Here is a 17583-nt window from a genome sequence, read left to right on the forward strand (position 1 = left end):
CAAGGTGGTTGTGAGCCACTATGTGGTTGCTGGGAATTGAACTCAGGACCTCTGGAAGAACAGTCAGTGCTCTTAACCTCTGAGCCATCTCTCCAGCCCTCTGAGCCATCTCTCCAGCCCAAATAAAAATATTATTAAAAAATAAAAATTTAACCTGTATTTCACTGCATACCCATTTTATGCTCATTTTAAGAAAGAAAATGTGATCTGAACAAGGGGGAGCTCATGGACCCCAGACTGATGGCTGAGAGGCCAGCATGGGACTGATCCAGACCCCCCCGAATGTGGGTGTCAGTGAGGAGGTGTCCGCAATCTATGGGGCCTCAGTATTTATCCCTGGCATATGAATGGACTTTGGGAGCCCATTCCACATAGAGGGATGCTCTCTCAGCCTGAACATATGGGAAAGGGCCTAGGTCCTGCCTGGGATGATATGACAGACTTTGGAGATCCCCCATGGAAGACTCCCTGGGGAGTGGAATGAGGATTGGTGGGGGATTGGGGGAGTTGGTGGGGGTGGGGAAGGAGGGAAGGGAGAGGGAGCTGGAATTGACATGTGAAGCAAGCTTGTTTCTAATTCAAGTAAATAAGAAAGAAAATGTGAAGAACTAAGCAAGGAGTGGAAGATAAGTCATCTAATGCTTCTAAAATGTGTTTATTTTTATACTTAGTGCTTATTTTGTCTTTGTGATATGCTTTCTATTTATAGTAGTGATGCAAGACTTCCTGTTTATAATTCCTTAATTCTAAAGCTGAAGTATCTTTATATTACGCTTTTTTTAATTAAATTTTTAAAAAGAAGAGCATGAGAGCTCTAGAATAATAGAACACACATGCCAGAGGCAGAGGCTGGAGAATTGGAAGTTCAAGGGCATCCTTGCCCCCATAGTAAATTCAAGGCCAGCCTAGGCTACAGGAGACGGTGACTCAAAGAACTCAACATGACATATTGATAGACAGACAGACGAGTGTTTAAGGAACACACAGGTGGTATGCGATTGACTCAAGTTTGGGCAAGGCTGGGAAGCTTGAGTCTTTTAAATTTTGCTGGAAGACAGGGATAGTGGGTGGTTGTGGAAGCATTCTCGGAGAGAGCAGAGCTGTGGAGGTGTTGAGATGCATCTCCAAGTTTCAGTGAGTTTGTAGCTCCCAGGAGCCTGCAGCCAGCTTGTCAAGGTTCCTCCTCTTGGCTAATAAGCCGGGAACACATGAGAGCTATTCTGTAGATCAAGACGGAATATTTTAAAGGAGGCAGTTTAATGAACAGCAGTTTGAATGGAGACCGATTTTAGTGTCTTTTGGGTTTGGGTTTTGTTTTCCAGCAAAAGTCATAGAAATTGCTGCAAATGATGCCTTAATTCTGTCCCCTAGCGGGTCTCTGATATGGCAAAGGATGGATTTTAAATCGCCTGATCAGAATTAGCAACATTAGTCACTGGAAATAGCCTCTTAATTTCCACAGAGCTGCTAAGCCGGGCGAAAATAGACTTGGCGAGGAGGCCTGCCAAGAGCAGGTGTGTTCATGGTGGAAGACACTGGTGACCTCACAGCTGGGGGTCTCTCCAGGTGCCATGCTCTTAGCAGCAGCCTTGAACATCCTGTAGGTGACAAGGGTTTGTGCTCCCACAAAGCCATGGATCAGGGAATGAGATCAAAACGCCAGGTTCTGGTCACATCTTGTCACATGTGGTCTCTAATATGCCACAACCCAAATAGGGACTTCCATTCTCCCCATGTAGCTTGCGGAGTGTCCTTTTAAATTGAAGGAGACAACTCTCCAAAGGGTTCCTTACACATGAAATGAATGTATAGCCCTTAGCTGCTGGCCCTGTGTACCTCCCTCCCCTTGTCTTCCTTCTCCAACCCTCAAGCTGTACATATTTGTTCATTCCCTCGTTGTTGTTGTTTTTTTTTTTTTTTCAAGACAAAATCTCATGTAGCCCACACTGTCCTAACATTCACTATTTAGTGGAGGCTGATCTTGAACTCCTGATCCTCCAGTCTCCACCTCCTACATGCTGGAACTACAGGCATGCACCACCACACCCATCCTGAGACAGTCTTGATTTGTAACCCTATATAATCTGGAATTCATGACAGTCCTATGCCTCAACATTCCCAGGCTGTTTAAACGTTCTCAAAACAGTTTTTGCAAAAACTGCAAATTGCATCCTTTACATTTCCTTTTCCTAAAGCTCGGCTTAAAAGCCACCACCCCAGAGAACTGCATAGCCAGCCTAAAGGCACCTTCATCTCTGTGACCCATATGTCTGATTTGTTTTGGGGGTGACCTCTTTTGTTTTATATTTGTAAGAAATACCAAAGAATGGTCCATTTTCAAAAGCACCTTGATTCAGCTTAAATCCATCTAGAGAGCAGGAGGCCCCGCTTATTTCCAGTTAGTCTAGCTGCCCCCCAACTAAAAATGTACAGTAGAAAATAATTAATGGCTTCCCTAGTGACCTGCAGGTATGACCTGCAGTTTAAACTATCAGAATGTAAAAATGTAAAAATAAAGCCATGCGAGGTCTTTGCTGAGCAATAGAGAAGTGTAATGACAGATGATATGTAACACGGTACCTCGCCCCAAGCACTCAGCCAATAAGAGAGCAGGGCAAGGATTGCTCAGTATCCAGGGCTTGCACTCCTGTGGTTTGCCCCACCAGATTTACCTGTGTTGGCAGCCCTGAGTTTGCTGCTCTGAGTCTCCAGTCTTTGTTGTTCCAAGTAGAGTCTTTGTTCCCCACACACTCTGGAGACTTTAGACTGTAAAATGAACACTCACCTGTAACCAGAAGAAAGGTCGAGCCCTTCTCATTCTACCCTGGAAACACAGCCTGCATCTTGACTTCGTATGTCAGTCTCACTCCAGGATCTCCCTCTGAGTCCTGCCACCTCTCCCCACAAACTGGACAGAAAGACCTGCTCCTGGTAGGATTGTGCATCCTCCCCTCAACACTGCACACACTCAGCAGACACACTCAGTGGGGAGAATCTTTTAAAAGCCTAATTCCAAGTGGGCATGGCATAGCACACCCGTAACCCCAGCAGCAGGAGGTAGAGGCAGGAGGATTCGAAGTTCACCACCAGCCTGAGCTGTACAGTGAGGCCCTCCCCACAACCACCACCCTGCTTTAAAAAAAATAAATAAGGGGTATAGTTCAGTGGTAAATACATTTTGCTGGGTGTGGTGGCACACACCAGTAAATCCCAAGAATTGAGAACTGGAGATGACAGGATGAGGAGTTCCAGGACGTCTTCAACTTCACTGTCTCCAAAGAAACAAAAACCATTGCTTGCAATCATGACATTCCACCTGTTTGAAACCTTCCCCTAGAGTCCCATCCTGTTCAGGATAAAATCAATACTCCTGGCAAGGAACGACAAGCCTGTTTGACTGTTCCTGCCTCAATGCCCCTTCCATGCTGCTCTCCTCTGACCCTAGGACAAGCTCAGCTTTTCACAGCCCCAGAGCCTGGGCACTGCTGTCCTACTGTGGAGCTGTTTTCTCTGAATTAAAATGATTCCTAAGGGAAGAGAGAGACTCATCAAACTCTTGAAGCTCAGGGAGTTTTCAGGGTTGACAAGGCCCATCCCAAGGCTGTAAGTACAGCAAGCAGTCACTGGAAGGATGCTCTCTGGTGTAGTTACTTAAGTTGAGCAGAGAATATCATGAATTCGGCCTCAAAAGTCAGCACCCCTGCTGGTGCGGGCATCCCAATGATGCAGCTACCCTGGAGTGAACCATGCTTCTCTCAGTGATGCTTCTTTGTCCCTCCTCCTTCTCTCGTGCCACAAACAAACCGAAAGCCACTAAGTGTCAGCCCTTAGGAATTCAGAATATACAGCTCCGCCTCTGTGACAGGAGAGGCAGCTCCTGGAAATGTCACCATTTTTCTCCCTTTCCCAGAAACAGTGACCTCAGCAAAGCTTGCTCTCTGTGGTGGCAGCTGCTGGCAGTTAAACCAAAGCACTTTGCAGCCTGCACACACAACAGATGGAAGCATCTGTCTCGGGCCCTGTCAGAGAGGGACCTGCTGCCTCCAGTGCCGTTGGGTGACCAAGAGCTGGGATGAGGCTATGGCTAGGATGCCTGCCAGGGCACAGAGCTCATGGGCTGCCCAGTCACTCACCCTAGGACTCATAGCCTTGGGATAATAGAAACCAATGACTCTGCTTACTGATTTGAGTCTGGCCTGATGTTCACACACATACAACAAACACCTCTCTCTTTTTGAAAACATTTATTTTTTATTACTTTTATTTACATGTATCTGTTTCTGTATAAATGAATATCTTGTGTGTACAGGCCAGAAGAGGGCATTGGATCCCTTGAAACTGGAGTTATAGGTAGTTGTGAGCTGACAACTATGGGTGCTGGGAACCACATGCAGGTCTTCTGAAAGAGCAGCAAGAGCTCTTGGCCCTGAGCCCCTGGTTTCACTCTCCTAAATGAGAGTTGCATGGGTACAGCACAAGTTTTAATAAAACCCCAGAGTCAGATACAGGAGTAAATGCTGAAAGATCAGAGAGACAAAGGAGCCAGGCACAGCCACACCTTATCTTGTCAACTTCTCAGCCAAAAAGAGACCAAACTCCTCTCTCCTCCCTGCCTTACCACTTCCTCTCTCCACCCAGCCACATCATTTCCTGTTTCCTCCTCCCAGGTGCTGCTATTAAAGTTGTGTGCCACCCCTGTCTGGGCTCTGTGGTTAACTAATGGCTAGCTCCAAACTCTGATCTCCAGACAAGCTGTATTTGTTAGAGCACAAACAAAATACCACCACACATGAGAGCAAAGGATGTTTCTACCTCTGCTTCTTCAGAAGCATGGGGTTTTTGTTTGGTTGGTTTTGGTTTTATTTTTTTTTTTGAGACAGGGTTTCTCTGTAGCTTTGAATCCTGTCCTGTAACTCGCTCTGTAGACCAGGCTGGCTTGAACTCACAGAAATCCACCTGCCTCTGCCTCCCAAGTACTCCCACCAATGCCTAGCACAAGGCATTACTATGATGTGCTATACAACCCTGGGCTGGGGAGGTGGCTCAGAAGTTAAATGCATTGACTCTGCTTCTAGAGGACCAGGGGTTCAATTCCCAGAACCTACATGGCAGCTCACAATCATATATAAACCCAAGGATCCAACATCCTCTATGACTTTTGTGGGCACTAAAATGAATAGACATATATGCAGGCATATTACCATACACAAAAAATAAATTAAAATAGTTCCTAAATAATGTATGTCTCCACGAACACTTAAGCTACAGAACATCTATTCAGAACTATTCCCATGGTTCCCACATACACTGCAGGTTATGTGGGGGTGTTACTTCACAAACATAATGTCTTAGTTAGGGTTTCTATTGTTGTGAAGAGACACCATGACCACAGCAACTCTTATAAAGGAAAATATTTAATTGGGGCTGGCTTACAGTTCAGAGGTTTAGTCCATTGTCATCGTGGTGGGACATGACAGCATGTAGGCAGACATGATGGTGGAGAAGGATCTGAGAGTTCTATATCTTGATTCAAAGGCAACAGGAATTGCAGAGACACTGGGCATGGATTAAGCATATACAAGACCCCAAAGCCCACGCCCACAGTGGCACACCTCCTCCAACAAGGCCATACCTCTCCAACACTTCCTAATAGTACCACTCCCTATGAGCTTATGGGAGCCAATTACATCCAAACTATCACACAAAGCCCACCCCACAGAAAAAGCAGTGATGTTCCAGAGAGGTGATACAGTTTGTATACATATTCCAGCACCACCATCCCCCCCCCACTGTATATCTCTGGGCTTGATTTCCTCTCTTTTAGTAAAGTGGAAGTGGTAACCGAGTTTTACCTGTCTTTGGGGGGGGGGAGGTTGAGACAGGGTTTCCCTGTGTAGCCTGTCCTGGAACTAGTGAAGAGCCCCAACAATTAGCCCTCCAATAGTTGGAAAATTGTTAAGCTGTCCTTTCCTTGGACGTGAGCAGCTACACTTAAACATCTTCCCCTGGTGGTCCTCAAGGACTTGAAAATATTTCCCAGATATCAGTCCTCAAGGACTTGGGAACATTCCCCAGACCTCAAGGTTCCAGGCCGGTCACAAAGTTCAGCCAGGGCACAGACGTTGCCTGAGATAGATAACGAGCCAGTCAGCCAGACAGCCACAAGCATACGTGATTCGTGAAGGTCTGGCACCAACTTCCAAACTCCCCTTGTACCCCCACCATCCTGTTTGTGGTTTTAGGCTTTAAAATCTTGCTGTAATTTCTGCTGGGGGTTCACTCCTTCCCAAGGCTGCTGAACCCCGGTGTGCCAGCTTAATAAACTCCTCTTGTGTTTTGCAGCGAACTTCGGCTCCCTGGTGGTATTTGGGGTAAGGGTCCTGAGAGAAAGACTGAAGGGTCTTTCACTAGCTCTTGTAGGCCAGGCTGGTCTCGAATTCACAGAGATCCACCTATCTCTGCCTCTCAAGTGCTGGGACTAAAGGCATGCACCATCACTGCCCAGCTAGTTTTACCTGTCTTAATGTGGTCACATTCTAATCTCCAGAACCTGAAGCTATGATAATGAATTTACAGACGTAATTATGTTAAAACGTTTATGATAGGGATCACCTGTGGCCCAATCAAGGCATAGGGGTCCTTACAGTAGGGAAAGAGGGGGTGATAAGAGATGAAAGGTAGAAGGTGAGAGTTAGAGATTTGAAAATGCTACATCGCTGACACTGAAGAGCAGGAAGGGTGAAAAAGTCAAGGACTGGAGATGTCTCCGTATGCCAGAAAAAAACAAAAAGCAATGAACTCTGCTCTAGAGGCCACCAAAGGAAGAGCCTTAACCAGGTATGCAGGCAATAGTCCTCGCTGCCATGGAGTCAGTCACCCCAGAAAGGAATGAGTTCCCAGGCCGTAGAAAAGGCCAAGCTATTCATCCATGGTGGGAGCCCAGGCTGAGATAAAAGATCAGAAAAGAACAGGAAGGGGAGGGGAGTGTCTTCACAGTCACCCATTCCAGCCCCTCACTTCATAGAAAGGTAAACTGAGGCCCAGACAGAGAAAATGAAGCTCCCTTGACATCTCTACCTACCAGCAACTTTCTGAACTCCCAGCAGCCTTTGTGCCTGCATACCTCCCTCACCTCTGCACCTGGAGCTGGCAGTCTCCTGTTAACATTAATAGAAAACTAAACCATGCTCATGGAGCAGTTTGCTGGCCCACGACCTCTGGCTATGCAAGGGCCTCCCTTGCTGCCTGCTGCCACTGATTGAAGACTTACTACAGAGCCACAACTCTGACAGCTGCCCAGCCTGGGGGTAAGTGAGTACACATGAAGACGACTGTATGCACCAGGAAAACACGAGAGCCATTGTCCAAGGGGGCTGTGTCCAGTCTGGGAGGCTGCAGCCGCTTGCTCCTAATATCCAGCAATTCTCAATTCGCTGCTGCTTTCACCTCTATCAGGGTCACCATCACAGCCACCACCATCATCATTAAAACCATCACCACTGTCACCGTTCCAATCTCAGCACCGTCTTCACTATCATCCTCACTATCATCCTCATTATCATCGCCATCATCAACACCATGCTTCATTAGAACTGTATCATCGCCAGGCAGTGGTAGCAGAGGCAGGCGGATCTCTGTGAGTTCGAGGCCAGGCTGGACCGATAGCCTCCAAAACAATACAGAGAAACCCTGTCTCGTAAAAACCAAAAAAAAAAAAAAAAAAAAAAAGAAGAACTATATCATCAACAACAACAACAAGATCATCATCGTGCCAACCTCTCCCTCAAGGCCTCACTATCTAATGCAGAAGACAGAGGCCCGAGGACCAAGATGATACAGAATTGTCTTTATTATTTATTCAGTTACAAGACATAATCAGGGACAGAAATCATATATATATGATATATATATATATATATATATCACACATCTGGTCCCATACAGGTCTGTCAGACCCTCTAGCACAAGGTAAAGATGAGATTGACCAACTATTGATAGGAAATGTGCTAAAGTCCTCAGAATTTCATTTTTAAAAAAACACCATATCAATAGCAAAATGTTGAAAAAAAAAGACTTTTCCATCACTTGGCAACAAGCCAAGGAACCTATAAGGAAATGTTCTACTTGTTCTTTATACAACCAAACTCCACTACCTGCAGGAAGTAACCCAAAGGGTACTCAAAGGAATGAAATCTGGCAGATGAGTGTGTTCCATTTTGTAGAATTTGGACAATTAAAATATGTACATCACACCATTGACACCTATTCAGGATGTCAACAGGCAACTGCTTTGAGTTCAGAAAAGGCTGATTCTGTAATTACACATTTGTTAGAAGTTATGGCCATCATGGGTATACCTGCACAAATAAAGACAGATAATGCTCCACTGCAAGTTTTTTGCTTATTATAATATAAAGCACATTACAGGTATACCACACATAGAAAGATCAAATTGAACTCTAAAAGATACGCTAAATAAACAGAAAGGGATGATAACAAACCCCAAAACTACATTGCATAGTGCTTTATTAACTTTGAATTTTCTGAATGCTAATGAGAAAGGAATGACAGCTGCAGAGAGGCTTTGGATAATTAAAAAAAAACCTACAGAATTAAACCAACCAGTGTACTTCAAAGATATGTTGACCACTGAGTGAAAACCGGGACACGTGTTATATTGGAGAAGAGGTTTTGCTTTTGTTTCCACAGGTGAAGAAAAAATATGGATACCATCAAAATTGATAAAGCGTCTATTTGAACAAAACACCTTTTAATTAGAAGAGATGATAGTTCATCAAGCAGCATGGCCATTTAATCTAAACTAACCTATAAAATTAACAAACATTTTTCATTTGACCCAATATAACTTGTCAAAGAGAACTTCCCCAAAATTTAGGATTGGGGAATGGTTTTATTTTTTATCTTTCTTAGAGAGTAAAAGGTATCTAGCTAAGGAATCTAGAGACCACTGAACAAATGAGATATCTGAAGAAAAAGGACAGATCATCTAGAAAAAATTGTCCCAAGGAAAAGAGTAAATTGGCCTACTGGTACATAACATTTACAACAGGTTAAAATTTCATTAATCTTTCCAAATGTTTGTTTCTTATTTCTACACAGAAATATAATACGAATAGTCTTTCTGTAGTCTCAGTCCAATTAAAGATTAAAAACTGGCTTTGGAGTTGTAGTATGGCTCTCTCCTTCTCTAAGCCCAAGCATGCTTATTAAAGTAAAATATAAAATCTGTCTCAAGTCAGAAGAGCCATCTGATATGGAACAGAAGGAAAACAAACATTTAGGACTATTGTGCTGCTACTAATTTCATAATTTTTGTCATGATACTAATGGTCATATAGAGACTAACCAATTCTTGAAAAAGGGTTTTGTTTACCTTCCTGTACATGATTTCTGGTTTGAAATCAGTTTTTTACAATGAACCATGACCACGTCCAACAGCAACCTTTGAAGTCTCTAAGGAGGATAGGGTCCCACAATGACAATTTAACTAGGACTATCACAACACCATTATGCTGAACAACACCAACTAAAGATCAGCTTTGGGCTACAAATTGCTCATAACAATTTTGAGGTGACTTGCTAAGATGATCTAGCCTCACAGACACTGATCAGAACAATTTCAAGGTGACTAGATGAGGTGATCCAGCATCACAGACTCCTTTAACCAGCATTTGAAACAAGGCCTGTATGTACTTGCCCTATGCAGAAACTGGACAACAAATGATACAGCTCGACAATTAACCTAATCTTTCTTTTCAGGATCCCCTCAAGATGTCATCATCCCCAGACAGAAGGAAGTATCTTTAAGAACACAATGCCCACATTCCCAAGAGGTGGGGTGGGTGGTTTTTGTCACATATTGGGTTATGGATATTTGTCATTGTTTAGGGGGATTGGTTACAAAATGTTGTTGCTTACCATTAGGAAGAAAGTTGAGCAAAGGGGATTATATTCAAAGTTTTTGTTTTGCAAAAAGAAAAGAGGGATCCAGATATGATAAGATAAAAAGAGTAGATTACTGAATCTACTCTGAAAAGAATAAAGGAAAGATATAGATGTGATGAGATGAAAAGATAGATTATAGAATCTACTCTTAAAAAGCAACTATTATCTTTAAATATTTTACATTGGATTGGATTTTATGTATTGTATACAAATGCTGTATATTGATACAAATTTGAGGTTAATTTTGCTAAAACATACTACGCATATATTTCTAATATAGTTCAAGGTATTTTACCTATACAGCTCATTTTACAATGCTATACAAATCTCTAGTCCTTGAAAGTAATTATTATCAACTATTGGGATAGTAAAGAAATGTAGTTTATAGTGAGATCTTCAGAGATCTACGAGGATAACACCAACTGGCAAACTAAGCAATAGTGGAGAGACTACATTAAATGCCCCCTCCTTGATAATAAGGTTGATGACTACCTTATATGCCATCCTAGAACCTTCATCCAGTGACTGATAGAAGCAGAGACAGATACCCACAACTAATGGACTAAACATTGTTAATGTATCTATTGCCTGTACATATTGTATGTACTTACTATACTTATCGCATATAGTTTTTCTTATATTAGTTATAAACTTATTTTTTAATTTTAGACAAAAAAAGAAGGATATGTGGTGGTATCTTGCTTGTACAAATAAAGCCTATCTGAAGGTCAGAGAATGGAACTTGCCGCTAACTAACCGTAGAGGTCTGAAGGTCTGTACAGACAGACAGGAAGTGAGATAGCTGGGCAGAAACAGGATATAAGCAGGGAGAAAGAGGAACTATCTCTCTTGTCTGCTGAAATGCTAAGGAAGTAAAGTGTGGTGATGGTTTGCTCCTTCTCTCTGATCTCTCATCATTTTCCTCTATATCTCACTCTGGGTTTTTATTACTTAGAACAATTAAGAACTCCATTTATACATACCCATCATGGAGAAGGAATGGTGAGCTCAACAACTCACAACTACAAGAGGCTGCTTGTTCACATCAGGGAACAGAGAAGTCACACTCAAACTGGGCTAAAAAATCCCTTCCTCCCCTGAAATCACTTCCCCCAGCTAGGTCCTACATCCTAAGGATCCATAGCCCCCCCCAAGTGGCACCACCCTTGGGAACTGAGTGTTCAAACACATGAACCTGTGGGGCATGTTTCAGATTCAAATCATAGCAGGTGAGCAGGCTCACTGACAATAAGATTGCTCTGTGTGTGTGTGTGGGTGTGGGTGTGGGTGTGGGTGTGGGTGTGTGTGCTTACATGCATGCACACACTTTGGGGATAGGCTCATTTGTCATGGGCATGTGTGGAGGTTAGAGAACAACTTTGTATGTTCTCTCCTTCCACCTTTGCATAGGTTCCAGATTGAACTCAGGTTGCAGGTTTTCACTTCAAGAGCCTCTACCCACTGGGCTACATCACCAGTCCATAAACAGGATTTTAAGATGACATTGTTGTGCAGGAAAATGAACCTTCCCCATCTGCAACCTTCCTGAACCTACATCCAGAGCTCAGAGAGTCTCTGCAACTGACATACAGAAGGGATATTTCTTAAGGTCCAGTCCAAAAGCCATGGCCAAAACCAGGCAAGGAGGCCCAGTGTTGTAATTAGGACTTGTAAGACAATCTGACTACAGAAACAACAATCATATGCTCTTTTACAAACAAATTCCTTTCCTCAGCTTTTCTTTTCTACGAAATAGAAGTTTGGGACTGGAGAGATGACTTGGTGGCGCAGAGCACTTACTGCTCTTACTACTCTTGCAGGGCATGAGAGTTCAGTTCCCAGCACCCATATCCAGCAGTTCACAGTCACCTGCATATAACCCCTGCTCCAAGGGATCCAGTGCCCTCTTCTGGCCTTGGCAGGTACCTGAACACACATGCCCATAACCCCACACATATACACATAGTTAAAATAAAATAAAGCCAGGTGTGGTGGTGCACATCTTTCATTTCAGCACTCTAGAGGCAGAAGCAGGCAGATCTCTGTGAGTTTGAGGCCACCCTGGTGTATACGGAGAGTTATAGACTATAGCCATTTACTATAGCCAGGGCTACGCAGTAAAGCCGTATATCAGAAAAATCTTGAGGTGGGGATAGTTCTACCATTCTCTCTGAGGCTTGGTTCTCTTTCCCTTGAGTGGCATGTATAATACATAGCTACTGATCTTACTGAGATGTCTCAGGGCTCCAGGGAGTAATGCACAAAATCATTGTCTGTGCAAAGTGCTACACAAATGAAGAGGTGAGGGCAGCCTGGCCCTTGGACCTCCTGCTTTCCCTGGTGTCCCTCGGGTTTTAGCACTTTCAGAAGCTTGAGTCAATATCTCAGAATTCAACTGCCTTTTATGTGGTCTGCCTTGGGCCTGTAACTGCTCCAGAAACCATCTGCCTGCACTTGGGACTAATTTATTTTCAGGCTATATCCTGAGCCCACTCTTAGGAATGAAGTCTTTCTGACACCTGGAGTATTCATCAATAAAGCACCTGAAAATGGCACAGGGAACTTGTTCCAGCTGAACCATGTGGCACTAACAAGTGCCAAGAACCAACAAAATCATGGGCTGACTCCCAAGTCATCCATTAGAGCCCTTCCCTGGCTTGTCCCGGTGAGGTCTACAGAGAGGTTTTCACTTTTCAAGAGAAAAAAAAAGAATTTCTGCTCTTGGGGATGAGGATGTAGGTCATTTGGTAGAAGCTTGCCTAGCATCCACAGAGCCCTCCCTGTGTCCCATCCCCAGCACCAGGACTGGTATAGTACCTACCTGTAATCCGAGATTGCCATTGAGTTTAAGGTCAATCTGGGCTCCATGAGCCTGTCTCAATAATAATAATAATACCCCTCATCAAGGAAAGTTCTCAACAGCTGAATCACAACAGAAAACCACAACCAATCAAAACACAGACTTGTGGGACCCAGTCCCAGTGAATACATCCACAAAGCACTCCCACAGCTAAGGCTCAAGGAGCATTGCAGAAGAATATCAGAAAGACTGTAAGAGCCAGAGAATTGGGGAGTTTCTCTGAGACTGTGTCTCCTAGTAACAACAAAAACCATACCCATAAAATCTCTCCAACATAGCTGCCCAACATGAGCTGAACACCAGTAGACATGCCAGGGTGAACAGGGAAAAGTCTATGAGGTCTCAGCACTACACAAAATGGTCAGTCCTGGAAATGTACGTACAAGTCACATACTGCACATACTGAGAAGGCTATGTTTAGGAACATGTATGTGCACATACATGTATGTATACATGCAATAACAATGAAAAGGGGGAACATGAATACGAAAGAGAAAGGAGGGATATGGGGGAGTTTTGAATGAAAAAAGAGAAGGGGGAATAGTGTAATTTAACTACAATCTCAAAAATTAAAATAATAATAATTTGTGTTCTTGAGGCTTAAGGACTGTGCATGAAGGTACATGCTGTAGCTCTAGACATTTAAGAGGCTAAGGTAGGAGGATTGACCTCAGGAGTTTGAAGCTAGCCTGGTAAGATAAGGACACCCTGTCTCAAAGGAAGTGTCTTAGAGTTTCTATTGCTGTGAAGCAATACCGTGTAGGCAGAGTTTCTCATCAGGACTGACAGATCTCAAAAAAATCACACAGAGACAATATTAATTATAAATGCTCAGCCATAGCTTAGGCTTGTTTTTAGCAAGCTATTGTAACTTAAATTAGCCCATTTCTATTAATCTATGTGCTGCCCCAAGTCTCATTTACCTCATGTACTTATTTCCTATCCTGCTCTGAGTCTCATGGTGACTCCTCTGGCTCCTCTCTTCTTCTCCCCAGCATCCTCTGTGTCTGACTGTCCCACCTATACCTCCTGCCTAGCTAATAGCCATTTAACTTTTTATTAAACCAGTAAGAAGGTACCTTGACAAAGACATATCTTCACAGTGTACAAGAAGATTATTCAACAACAATACCATGACCACAGCAACTCTTATAGAGGAAAACATTTAATTGAGTAGCCTATAGTTCAGATGTTTAGTCCATTATCATCATGGTGGTACATGGCAGCATGCAGGCATCTTGTGCAGTCAACAGAAAATGAACTGAGACGCTGGGTATGGCTTGAGCATATATGAGACCCCAAAGCCCACCCCCACAGTGACACACTTTCTCCAACAAGGCCATATATATTTCAACAAAGGCACACCTTCTAATGGCGCCACTCCCTTTGAGGTTTTGGGGGCCAATTACATTCAGGCTACCACAGGAAGTAAGAAAGAGAAAGGAAAGGCAAGGAAAGGAATTGGAGGGGCAGACTTAAGGAGATAACCAATGTGTCCAGGTGACACAAGTATAGCCTTAAATTTTAAACAGAGCAGAAGAAGTCACAAATACGTATTTATATACATACATGCCTCCATGTATATGAGCATAAAAATAAGTGCACATAAGTGGACAATGTATATAGATTTTCTCCCTAAGGTGCTACTGTGGATCCCAGTCCCAAATCTACCTCTCACCATCTAAGTGACTGTTAGCAAATAACTTACTTTTCCATGTATGCAGCCATGGGGAAATGATAAACTCATGCCTTTCCAAACGGGAAATCATTGTTCCTTAGGGACAAGCACACCAACTGAGAACAGGACAGAGGATGATAATTCAGCTTTATGCATTATGAAACAAGTCACTTTTTAAGGGTGTGTGTGTGTGTGTGTGTGTGTGTGTGTGTGTATGCCTGTGGAGGTAAGAATAGGGTGCTGGATCCCCTGGAGTTACAAGCAGTGTGAGCTACCTGATATGGATGCTGTGAACTGAACTAGGATCCTCTGAAAGGGCAGTACAGGCTCTTCACTACTGAGCATCTCTCAAGCCTCCTATCATATTTTTATTTGTTATAATAATTATAGCTATAAAAGATATGCTCTCCCTCAACAAGAGACCAAAATAACAAAAATTAAGGGAAAGCTATGAACACTTTTTATTCCAGCTAGCCTAATGGTAATTCCTTGGCCATGATTTGCATACTTCCCTAGTTTGATATGTTTATGCCAAATATGATACCACTTCCCCAAATTGAAAGGCATGTTTTTTGTTAAGCATAGTGATACATGACTGTAATTCTGGCACTCGGGAGTCTGAGGCAGAAAAATCGTAAGTTCCAGACTAGCCTGAATTAAATGGCAAGACCTTCTCTGAAAAGAAGAGAGGGAAGATAGAAAAATAAAAAGGAGGGAGAGAGAGAAGAAAGTGTAGGAAGGAGGTGCAAAAGGAAGAGAAGACTGGGTAGGGGAGGAAGGAAGATGGGGTAGATAGAAAAGGAGATGAAGGGGGAGAGAGGAAAACGAGATGTTTTTAACAGTCAATTAGAATAATTATTTTGTTTTGCTTTGGGGGTTTGTTGTTGTTGTTTGAGACAGGGTCTCTCTATGTAGCCCTAGATATCCAGGAGCTTACTATGTAGACCAGACTGTCCTCGAACTCACAGAGATCCTCTTGTCTCTGTCTCCTGAGTGCTGGAATTAAAGTCATGAGCCACCATGCCCAACTCTGGCATCTGGCACGGGCTTATCTCTTTTTGTCGGTGGCTTTTTTCCCATTTTCTCCACCTGTTTGCACACTCTGCCACATTGCAGCCCCTCCTGCCACACTTTCTTTCTTCGCCTGCTTCTGGATTTCTGGGAAGAATTAGTTGGGAAGTAGACTGAACCAGAGTGAGGAGGAAAGATGCCTATGGACACAGGAAAACCTGCTTCAGCACCAAGGCCAGAGCCTATGAGCACACTCCAAATCCCTCCTGCCACAGTTCATTGCTACAGCTGCAGCTCAGAGCCTTGATGTTTCCTGGGAGGGCTGGGGGTGGGCAGGGATCAAGGCCATGTATGAATGAGACTCCTCCCCTGATCCTCCCTGTCCTCTGGTGGAGATCCTCCCTCCCTCCAACGCTGCTGCAAAGTAACTCTCCATACAGAATCCTAACCATTTCCTCTGGCTTCCTGAGGAGACTGCAGGCTTGACCCTCTGAACTCAACCCGGGACATGGTGTCAGCCACGATGTTCTACTAGCCCATTCTTTTCCAAAGGAGACCACTATGGAGAGAGGTCAAAGAAATGTCTTCGTGCCCCAAATAAGGAGGGAGTCAACAAACCAAAGATCCTACCAAGTTTACTTGAACAGTAACTGAGTTTATTGGAGTTCCTTACAGGAACTTAGCTAACCCATGGGCAGAGCTCTCTCCACATCTTCAGGGGATGCTAACATCCCAATTGCTGCAGACCTAGCTATCTACTACATGGTGGTTCTGCTGATTCCATTGTCATGGCTACAAGCAAAGGCCCCCTGTGGGTCAGCATAGCCCCTGCTTCATGGGAGTGACTGGCATGTCACATGTGGAGGAAGCGGCTGTGCAGAGTCTCTGTGAGGAACATCATAGCTCAGGCTCTACCTTCTTATGTGCAGCTGGTGTCCTGTGACATCTTCATTCTCTGACACAGCTCCTGTCACCTCCACTTCTCTGCTTCTTGTCCTACACAGGTGGCCCCAATATCAGGGATCACCAAAAGTTTGGTTAAGGACTAACCAAGGAATCCACACAGCCACTTCACAGCTCAGCTCTTTTCTAGCTCTTTCTTCCAGGGAAGGAAGCCAAGGGCTGGGTCTTCAAGAAGTCTGAAAGGCAAGGGAATTCTCTGCAAAAACATAAAACAACTGTAATGGTTAGATTAGACTCCCCAAAAGCAACATATTGGGGAATTGGAAAGATGTGTCAGCAGTGAAGAGCCTGTCCTGGTCTTCCAGCTCCTAGCACCCACATGGGGCAGCTCACAACTGTCTGTAACCCCAGTTCCAGAGAACCCAATAGCTTTTTCTGGCCTGCATGGGCATCGGGCACACACATAGTGCACAGACACACATGTAAGCAAAACATCCAAACCCATAAAATAAAAGTAAACAAATGTTTAAAAATATTGAAATGCTGTCAGCACTCTCTGAGAGCACAGGGTACTTACATACATAAAGTTATGTCATACTGAAGGAGGAGGGCCCTTAGTCTGACTGTCCTTGTAAGAAAGACCCAACCCGGGAAAAGATTTCCCAATCAAATGGACCCAAGAAACAAGCAGGGGTAGCAATCCTAATATCTAACAAATTAGACTTTAAAATAAAATCAATCAAAACATGTCACGACCACCTTGACCAGCAAGGAAGACGCAACTCAGGAATCCTTCTCACAAGCGGTTTATTCAGGACCTTGATGAACAATGTGGAGGCAGCCCCCAAGCGATCCCCTCCTGCCCTTAAGTAGTCGAGGCCAGCCAACCCTAAACAGCCACGTGTGCGCAAACCATAGGCTCAGTACCATGCATAAGCAGTCTGATGATCATGGTGTGATCCCAGAGGGATGGGAACAGGCCAAATAAGGAGTTGTTTATCACTGAGAGCCCTCACCGGCGGGATGGTGGAAAGCAGAAGCCAGCGCCATCTTTAGGGCATGGTGTGGCGCAGCTCTCCACAAAAACAGATGAAGGAGGTCATTACATACTCATCACAGGCGAAATCCACCAAGATGAAGTGCCTATCCTGAACATCTATGCCCC

This window comes from Mesocricetus auratus, unplaced genomic scaffold (assembly GCF_017639785.1).
Source record: "Mesocricetus auratus isolate SY011 unplaced genomic scaffold, BCM_Maur_2.0 Super-Scaffold_100007, whole genome shotgun sequence".
NCBI classification, from domain to species: Eukaryota; Metazoa; Chordata; class Mammalia; order Rodentia; family Cricetidae; genus Mesocricetus; species Mesocricetus auratus.